General features: G+C 40.6%; 1 protein-coding gene and 1 pseudogene across 6 annotated transcripts in view; both read left to right on the top strand.

Moving 5' to 3' along the window:
* SKAP1 (src kinase associated phosphoprotein 1) overlaps positions 1–10,407 on the top strand; it is a 299,602-nt gene that overhangs the window by 211,589 nt on the left and 77,606 nt on the right. The gene's annotated exons all lie outside the window — the stretch shown is intronic.
* LOC108516407 (U6 snRNA-associated Sm-like protein LSm3 pseudogene) lies at positions 5,147–5,459 on the top strand (annotated as a pseudogene).

Here is a 10,407-nt window from a genome sequence, read left to right on the forward strand (position 1 = left end):
ATATATATATATATATATATATATATATATATTCATAGTATTGGGTGCTTGTGCAAAGTAGACATAGGATACATAGTTCTTAAGACTTATCAGCAATATGTTATTTCAATTTCATAAGCAAGTAAGATAAATAGTGGCTTTACAGTTATCACACACTCTTATCAATGGATGTTGTCAAGATAGAGTTCAAGATAGATTCAAAATAGAATCTCAGTTGTAAACTCTCTATTCAGAGTTTTGTCTATAAGGTTGTATTGCTTCCTATAACTCAAACAAGATCAAGTTGTAGCTGGCACCATTTTCCTCAGAGTACTGAAGATGTAACTGACTCCTTTTTAAGAAATGTCAAAAGTCACCAGAATTCATACTGCCAAGAACAACATGTGTGTGACGTGTTGCTAAGCTTCCCTCTGCAGGTTTCCCCTCTATGCCAGTGATGTGAACCCCGCAGCTCAGAATGAGGTCATTTCACAAAGGTGGGCATCTTGAACCCTTATGGCATCCTTCAGATAATGCATAGGTCAGAGATGGAATAAACAAAGCAATATGCTGAGAGCCAGCTGTTTAAGTGAGGAGGAACAGGCCTGGGAGTAAAGGGAGTAAAAGGATTGCAATTAGGCTCAGGGGCTCTCCTGAAAGGTGAGCTTGCCCTGTTGGTGCTTCTCTTACACAGTGAAAGGAAAGGAGGAAAATTGTCTCAAATCAGAACCAGGGAGAGCTAGTGATGCTGGGGCTGCCTCTATCTAAACCCTGATCTCATACTGCTTCCCTGTGGAGAATTCTCTGAACTGCAGCTTCCCTCTGTGGGCCCCTGCCTATCATGTCCATCTAGTGTTGTCTTGAGCGTGGACTTGGTATCATCCAAGAGCAGAAAAAAAAAGGGGGGGGGGGAATATATATATATATATATATGTATGTATGTTAAGAACCTCAGCAAAAAGAATAGGGAGGCCATGAGAAAATGGTCCTATCCTGAGTCCAGAGTCATATCTCACAGCAGGCTGATCTGACAGGTCTGCATCCTCGCCCTTCCCTTTTTACATACCTTTTTAAAAAGCCCAAAGCCTCTGTCTGCCCAATGGTGTTCCTTCAGTTCAGCTTTTGCAGATATATGTTATGGTTTGCACCCTTGGGAATTCCAAATCAATCGTTAAAATTGCCTACTATTTCTCCGAATATTTTTCACAAAAGCCAAATCACAAGGCTATGGCCAACATAGAGGTTTCTACTTTTATCTTTTTATCATTATCATCACAGCTTTCTGCTTGTCTTCCTCCATACCCACCCAAGGAAGTGTAGACATAGGCATTAACAAGAATACCCCTACCCTTCAGCTACCCTTCTTCAGAGGGCATTAGGGCAATAAAACACATTTTAGATATAGATCTATAGCTGACTATTTCATTATGATATAAAAACAGTACTGTAGGAGCATTACAGTTTGTATGGTGGTTCAATTTCTTTATTTCTCTACAATTTAAGAACCAGAGGCCAGGTGCAGTAACACACCTGTAATCCCAGCACTTGGAGAGGCTGAAGCAGGAGGATTGCTTAACCAGGAGTTCAAGACCAGCCTGGGCAACATGGTGGAACCCCATCTCTTCATTTTATTTTATTTTATTTCATTTTACTTTATTTTGAGACAGAGTCTCACTCTGTCACCTAGGCTGGAGTACAGCGGCGCAATCTCAGCTCACTGAAACCTCCACCTCCCAGGTTTAAGCAATTCTCCTGCCTCAGCCTCCCAAGTAGCTAGGACTACAGGCATGCACCACTACGCCTGGCTAATTTTTGTATTTTTACAAAATTTTACAACCATGTTGGCCAGGCTGGTCTCAAACTCATGATCTCCAGTGATCTGCCCGCCTCAGCCTCCCAAAATGCTGGGATTACACGTGTGAGCCACTATACCCAGCCTCTAATTTTAGAAAAAAGAAAAAAAAAATGGAACTGGAGAAAGCTCAGCTTCTCTTAAGTAAGGAACAATCATGGCCCAGCACAATGGCCTATGCCTATAATTCCAGCACTTTGGGAGGCCAAGGTGGGTAGATCACTTGAGCCCAAGAGTTTGAGGACCAGTCTGGGCAACATGGTAAAATCCCATCTCTACAAAAAATTAAAGAAGAACAAACAATCAGAAGCTAATAGAAAGCTGTAATTAAAGTTTGATATGTTTTAGAGGAGATGAAGAAAAAGGCAATACATGCTTTGGGCTGGTCAGTGGTATTTTCTAGTGAATATTCAGAATCAGAAAGTATAAAGGAAGTTGACGCTGTAATTCACATTCCACAGAGAACCTGTGATCCTTTCTGTTCCTCTCCTCTCTGCCTCTGCTGAAGGCTCGAGGGTGAAAGCTGTAAGTTGAAGAGGACAAGCCATCAGCAGAGGGTAACTTATGATGAGAAATGAAAATATTTGGATTAGCTATAATACTAAGCCAGTGATATTTACAAATTATTAAACTGCCATCCTCACATCAAACGCTTTTTATTTTATGAAATGCTAAGCTGTACTTTCAGTTTGTTTCAAACTGTCAGGGCCATTATTTGATGTCCCTCTTTGTTTGTTTATCTTAATTAAGATGTAGAATCAATCATTTTTACTTTCTCTCTCCAAGAGCAGCAGCCGGCTCAGAGTCAGGATGAGGTCTGGCCACCCTTGAGTGCTGTGCAGGTGCTGAGCTGTGTTTGTTCACAGAGGGATAAAAAACACATTTGTTCTCCAGGTTGTGTGGATAGACTGACAGATTTCGATAAGAGGGAAAAAAGTCTTCCTCTGTGGTGAGAAATAATGTTTCTATCCAGAATAAGTAAAAACAGTGGCAAATATCATTCCTGTTACGGAGATGATTTTCCTCAACACATAGTGACAACTCACCTGGGGGTGGGAAACACTGACGTGGGTTGGAAATAGGAGGCAGAATGTGGTGACCCAGATCAAGCAAGAAGCAGAAGGTGGAGAGCCCTAAACCTTATCCTATGAATATGACAGTTGTTTTTGCCACGCCAGCTTTCTTTTCCATTCCTGATGCCACAGTTCAATCTCCAAGCTGCTAGGTCGTAGTAGAATGGCTTATCGTTGGAGAGACCATTTTATATCCAAATTACTTGTGTTCCTCTTTGTATAGAGGTACTTCTGGCCCATCAACTCTGTATAAGGGCCTTTGCAGGGCGTTTACAACAGTACAGCCTTTTGTTGTTGTTGTTGTTGTTGTTGTTGTTGTTGTTGTTGTTGTTTGAGACAGAGTTTTGCTCTTGTTGCCCAGGCTGGAGTGCAATGGCGTGATCTCAGCTCACCGCAACCTCCGCCTCCCGGGTTCAAGTGATTCTTCTACCTCAGCCTCCTGAGTAGCTGGGATTTATAGGCACCCGCCACCACACCCAGCTAATTTTTGTATTATTAGTAGAGACGGGGTTTCTCCATGTTTTTCAGGCTGGTCCCAAACTCCCAACCTCAGGTGATCCACCCGCCTCAGCCTCCCAAAGTGCTGGGATTACAGGCTTGAGCCACTGCGCCCAGCTAACAGTACAGCTTAATTCTGTTGAGGCACCCACTCTTTCCTACTCAGCCCCCTTTTTGAGAAGCATGCATCCCCTCAGAATAGCTAGCCAGGGGTAGAGAAGCAGTCAACTAGACATGGAACAGAATTGAATTCTACACACCAATCAACCCGCTTAGGGATAAAACCTCGTCTCCTTAGCAGCAGGTCAACTTCACCTCCTTAGCACCATGTTCCTCTATCTAACCGAACTAAATAGCCATACAATTCAATCAGCTGGACAAATGAGAAACACAAAGAAAGGAAACAAGTCTATTGCATGATATAGGCAGATCAGATTGGAAAGGATACAGTGCTTTACTTTTAAAATCATCCTAGTCAGTGAAGCAATCCAAATATAGCAATAGACTTAAACAGATTATTTGTATTTTATACCACATGCATCTAGAACAGCATTATCTGTAACATTCATGCACTTGGAGCCCTAGAGTCAGGGGAAAGTATACCTTTTCATTGATCAGAATCTTTTTCTTTTTTTTTTTTTCTTTTTTGAGACAGAGTTTCGCTCTGTCGCCCAGGCTGGAGTGCAGTGGCCGGATCTCAGCTCACTGCAAGCTCCGCCTCCCGGGTTTATGCCATTCTCCTGCCTCAGCCTCCCGAGTAGCTGGGACTACAGGCGCCCGCTACCTCGCCCGGCTAATTTTTTTGTATTTTTTAGTAGAGACGGGGTTTCACCAGGTTAGCCAGGATGGTCTCGATCTCCTGACCTCGTGATCCGCCCATCTCGGCCTCCCAAAGTGCTGGGATTACAGGCTTGAGCCACCGCGCCCAGCCTTGATCAGAATCTTTTTAAGCACATCTAAGCAAATTTGGATGTGAAATTAGTACTAACATTTCTCCTACTTATTGTGAGCACTAACAGCTAGCGCACACTCCAGTGGTCTTATATGTTGTTCTGCTCCTGACAGTGTTACAGAAGTTAACTTCAGTAACTTGGACAAGAAGGCCTGCATCCCAGTCCTTCATTAGGCAAGAGGTGGACTTTTGAATCACATATTTCCAAGAGTAAACATAACCTTTCAAAAGATAAACCGACACTTCATTTATTTGAGGCCTCTGTTATGATTCTTGGACCACAGATAACTACTTTGAACAAATTCTCACTCTTCATTAGTGGAAAAACACTTTCCTTTAATCGCCACGAATTACCCAACACCTGGAATTAAGCAGTCTTCTCTTACCGTACTCATTTGCTTTCTTTCCAGTGGGATATTCTAGGTTCATAAGGTGACTGCCAATACCTATTTAGCTGTGTGCAGTATTACTGGTGTGGCTGAGACTGCTAACTAGCCCCCAATACTGGGTTCATGGCTGCCCAGAACAACTCCCTGCCTCCCTACCTCCACGGCAACTAGATTTGACCACGTGATTTCAGTTCTGGCTAGTGGAATGTATAAGTAATGTGTCAACTTTTAAGGGCCACACGCAAGTGTCCTTAAGCAGGTAGAGGGAGGGTGATGCTCTCTGTGTTGCCCCTTTCCTCCTTCCTGCTGGCTGGAACTGGACCAGTTTGGACCATGATGAACAAATGACACACTTTATAAAGACAGAAAGAGCCCAAAGAGGAAAGGGCAAAGGATTTGAAACATGGTGGACAACATAGACCAGCAACAAACTACCAACACCATAGAGGAGCCCCTTGATCTTATCAGGCTCGGCCTGGATAAATGAACTTATGGATAAATGAGAGATTACCAGGAGCTTCTAGGCAGATTACATGCTTATGATCTACATTTAAATATGTTATTGGGAGATGTGGAAGGAACTGTGACTACTACAGAAATTGAGGAAGAAGCCATCATATATAAGAGATATATAAATCAATGAAACAGAATATTCAAATGCTCTTTTTCCAGGAAGATGTTTTGTCCTGGTTGTCACTCCATTGAGAGGTGGCTGAAACAATTTATCCCATATGGAAAATAGGAGACTTTGTAAAGTTACCTCTTTAAATGTTCAGGACATTCAAAAGAGAAACCAGCAAACATTTTGATATTAAGAAATCCTCCCACTCCTGAAATGAGTTGATTTACAGACAACTCATAACTTCTATTTTTCTAAAAAAATTTTTTATAGAGGTGGGGTCTCACTGTGTTGTGCTCGAACTCCTGGGTTTAAGCCATCCTCCCACCTTGGCCTTCCAAAGTGCTGGGATTACAAGCATGAGCCACTGCACCCAGCCTAGATAATTCATAACTTCTTAAGCTAAACGGCATTTTTATTTTTCTCGAACTCTTCTAATAAATGTGATCATCAAGATGCAAAACTCTTTTTCAGAAAAAAAAAAGAGGAGCATGAAGTGCCCTCCCATTCCTGGGGTGCCTCCCCCCAGTCTTTTCATATATGAAGGACAAATTACCTTCTATTTTGTTAAAGCCTCTATTATTTGGGGTTTTCTGTCACACTGGCTAAACTAATCCTAATGATACATCTGGTAAGGACTTCCTTTGGGGGGTAGCCAAGGACAAACTGAGTAGGGTAACACTCAGGAAGAGACTATGAGGAATAGAATGGGAAAGATACCACAGTGATGAAATGACTACAAGTGGCCTCTTCAGCCATGGAAACGATTAAAGCCAGAGTTATATTAGCACAGATAATAATTTCTTTAATATTTCTTAAATGGTGTTATACAGAAGTCCTAATTTTTATTGGTTGATTAATGTAATTTCTTCTAGTCTTGGTAATAATGAAGGATCATTACTGGCTCTTTTCCAGGTCATCTTTGGTTACTTTGGTTCTTATAGCACTTCTCTTGCCCCTCATACTTGTTCTGATACTCACTGTCCAGGCCCTCCACCTGGGCACCTCCCTGGGCCCACCTCACCGAGGCCCTCCAGCAAGCCATCAGGATGATAAGGACCTAACATACAAATTTACTCTGAGGCTGTGGTTCTCAGCCCTAGATAGAGCATCAGAACTACTCATAGAACTTTGTAAAACTAAACATGCCTCAGCCCCACTCCAGATAATCCTGAATCAGTATATCTGGGGTGCAGTTCAGGAATCTACATTTTTTTAAAGGTAGACAGATGATTCTGATATGCAGCCACGGTTAAGAACCACTGCTCCAAGGTGTTGATGACTGATAATGGCTCAGTATAATATTGTCAATTACACACACGTGACCTCATGGATAAACGCCACTGCCTGACATCTATCAGTTATCTACTTCTGCTCAGTGGTCTACCGCATAGGTACAGACAGCTGTGCCTTATCCCTAGGAGAGCTGGAGCTCTGTGCCTCCTCCTTCCAGTGATCTCTGATGTACTAGCTTTTACTAGTATTACCACACTGCGGATGAGAATACCTTGATTAATGTGCTACCTCTCCCAGAGGCATTTGTAGTTCGACGGGGAATAATGTTTTAATCTAAGGGAATGGACCCCAAATGATGGAATTTCAGGAATTACAGAAGTCAGTTGAGAAGATATTTTGGAAGAGGGGCCCTTTTCCAGTTCACTTAAACACACACCGTTTAAGCAGCACCAATTCTACTTATAAAACAACAACAACAAAACAACTGGGCCTGATTCAGAAGATGTTTTAGACTTCTGAGGGGGAAAGTATCTATTTCTTCATTTTCCTTCATCTGCTGTTTGAAATCACCTTCAGCCCTCACACTTTCTCTTACCTGTGGAGAAGCAGCGCTGTTTGCCCCTAATTCAGCCATAGTTAAATGGCAAGGGAGCTCACGTTAAAAGAGCACATTACACTCTTCTGAATATCCTTTCATACATGGAATCCAATCTTAGAACACAGAGCAAAGAGTCATTTAGTGATCAATCCCCTATTACAGCCCAGGCACGGCTAGTCTAATCAATATTTTCATGTATCTGGCCAGCTTTTACAAATCTGGGGTAATTAAGATTCTACAATGTCTTAGGCAATCCTTAATATTTCACTGGCTTTTCTTCTCAACTGTTTTGTTTCTTATTATTTTTATCCTTTTCTTCCAGACTCTGTAAATACCCACCTAATAGGACTATCATAAAAACTAAGTTAAAGAGGTTTGAATGTGCTCTAAAAAATTTTAAAGCTCTACATAAATGTGTAATAATGTTTCTGTAATAAGGACTGTATTCTTTGTGTAGCATTACTTCAAGGTTTTGATGGAAAGAGGAGGGGGAAAGACTGAGATATAGAGAGACTAACGCTAAGGATTGCCATGAGAATTCCTTCTGTTCCTGCCTTGTCCACTTATTAACTAGGAGGCTTGAGCAAATCACTTTAATTTCTCCATCAAAAGAAAAATGTTCATTTATTATAGAAAATTACTCTTATTATAGAGGTAGTGGTGAGGATTAATGAATCAAGGTATATTAGGAGACTTAAGCATCCATAGATTTTGTAAATTCTGCAGAAATAATCTGGAAGGGAGATTTAGATACAGGCCCAAGTCCTAGCTAGACATGGAACCCTGGCATCCAGACGCTCGCCCCTCAATTCTAATTATTAGTACACTCCCTCTGCTAAATAGGATAAAAGGAAGAACTTTTGTTCTAGTCCATTACAAAAACACATTGAATTGTCTATGGAGATTTTGTAACTATCAAAGATTTATTGCCCTGGAAATAAGAATTTGTAATAAGAGTGTTATCACACCTTTGTTGGTGTGAACTGTTCACCAGGAATAGTCAAAGAGATAAATGAAATATAAACAGGACAATGGGCTAAGTGCAGCCTCCCCTAATTGTTTATTTTCTTTCCAAACTGGCAAGAAGTTGTTAGAGTTTCATACTTCATTTTATATACAAATTGAGGTCCTGGGGGAGAGTATCCTTCATGTGAACAGCTCTCCCAGTTACAGGAGAAAACTGAGTAACAATAAAACCCTCAGGGACATCATTTAATATTTCCAGCATTTCACATGAGCTACTGACACTTGGGTCTTCAAGGGGAAAGCTGATTTATACCTTCAGTCGTTAGACAATGTAAAGGTGAGGTCAGGCATAGGCATCCTTCATCCCTTTCCCTGGTGCTCACAGGTCCCTTGGGCAAGGTGGAATCAAAGCATTTCAAATGGTAGAGGTCACAGGAGTGATATCGTAAGAGGTAAGAGAGCACAGCCTCCTTCCTCTACCAGTGGGTCTGATGCCCATATATCTTCATATTGCCATTGTTTCCACTTGAAAAATTACATGCAGTTGGTTTTACTTTTCCTTCCCTTCCTATTCTGAAAACATGATTTCCACTCCCAATCTAAAGTATAATTTATGTCAAGACTAATGATTATGTTTCTGATTATTTTTTAAAAAGGTGAAACCTTTAACATAAATGCAAGACAACAGGTGTCCTATTTTATAGCCTTGTACCTTTCCAACCCTATAAATTAAAATCATGTCTGTGCTGTCTCTGTCTTTGTGCTGATCTGAAGTCATTCTAGGACATTCTAGGAATTCTGTGCTCTCTGGCACAAAACCTCCCACGTGGTAGGTTCCAGATAAATTTTTATTGATTTGATTTGATCTACAGGTACTTGATCAAATTCTGGTCATGCCCAGTAATACAATAATACTTTGTCAATTGCAACCCAAGTTTATACCCTGGGCTTCTGACCCCAAATTTCATAATGGGATTCCATACCTTTTATTGCTTATGAAATAAAGCAGCTTTCCAGTGGAAAGAGATCTCCTGTTTTTGTGGGTCCCCTTGCAATGTAGGAAGAGCTTAGGCAAATTAGACATATGGTATAAAGTACAATATTAGAATTGTAAATGAGTCTTAAAATTGCATAAGGACTAGAGATTATTAAAGTATTCTTAAGACAATATCTAATTCAGATATAACTTTGTGTAATTTTTTTTTTTTTTTTTTTTTTTTTGAGACAGAGTCTTCCTCTGTTGCCCAGGCTGGAGTGTAGTGGCACAATCTCGGCTCACTGCAACCTCTGCCTCCTACGCTCAAGCAATTCTCGTGCCTCAGCCTCCTGAGTAGCTGGGATTACAAGCATGCATCACCACACCTGGCTAATTTTTGTATTTTCAGTAGAGATGGTTTCTCCATGTTGGCCAGATCTTGAACTCCTGGCCTCAAGTGATCTGCCTGCCTCGGCCTCCAAAGTGCTGGGATTACAGGCGTGAGTCACCATGCCCAACCTGTGCTAGTGTTTTTAATAGCATTGTTTCTCTTTATTCTACACTGGTTTCTTCTTTCTTTTCTGGATTCCTTTGCCATGTACCTTCACATCAAGCTTAGGAATTTTGTGTAATCAGCCACTCAGAATGGGCATCATTATATAAATATGGAGACATGGCTTTACTGTGAAATAGTTGAAAAACTATTTTAAAATTTTCTATTTTATTTTATCAAAATAATGTATGCATATAGTTCTTAAAAATCAAATAAAGCCAGGCACGATGGTGTGTCCTTGTAGTCCCTTGGGAGGCTAAAGTGGGAAGATTACTTGAGCCCAGGAGTTTGAATCCAGCCTCGGCCACATAGCAAGACCCCATTTCCAAAAAAAATTTTTTTAATCAAATAATACTACAAGCAGTCACCCTGGAGTTCTGCTTTCCAGAGGCAACCCCTTTCCATTTTTTAAAAATTAACTTTTTCATCCATTCTGATGTGTCTCTTCCACACTTCTAAATAATATGATTATACAGCTATTTTTTTAGTTTATCAATTTCAGACATTATCTATTGATTTTTTATTATGGTAGGGGAGGATTTAGCATTCCCATTCCATCCCAGCCATCAATTCCCCATTCTTGATCTTTCCAGTGTGGTTATATCATAATTTTCAGTTAATCAATATTTAGCATTTATGTTATTTAACTACATAAATATTACTTACTGTCAACCCTTATAAAATTGTATAATTAAATTTTATTTATTTATTTATTT

Source organism: Rhinopithecus bieti, unplaced genomic scaffold, assembly GCF_001698545.2.
Source record: "Rhinopithecus bieti isolate Rb0 unplaced genomic scaffold, ASM169854v2 scaffold_35856, whole genome shotgun sequence".
In the NCBI taxonomy this organism is placed as follows: Eukaryota; Metazoa; Chordata; class Mammalia; order Primates; family Cercopithecidae; genus Rhinopithecus; species Rhinopithecus bieti.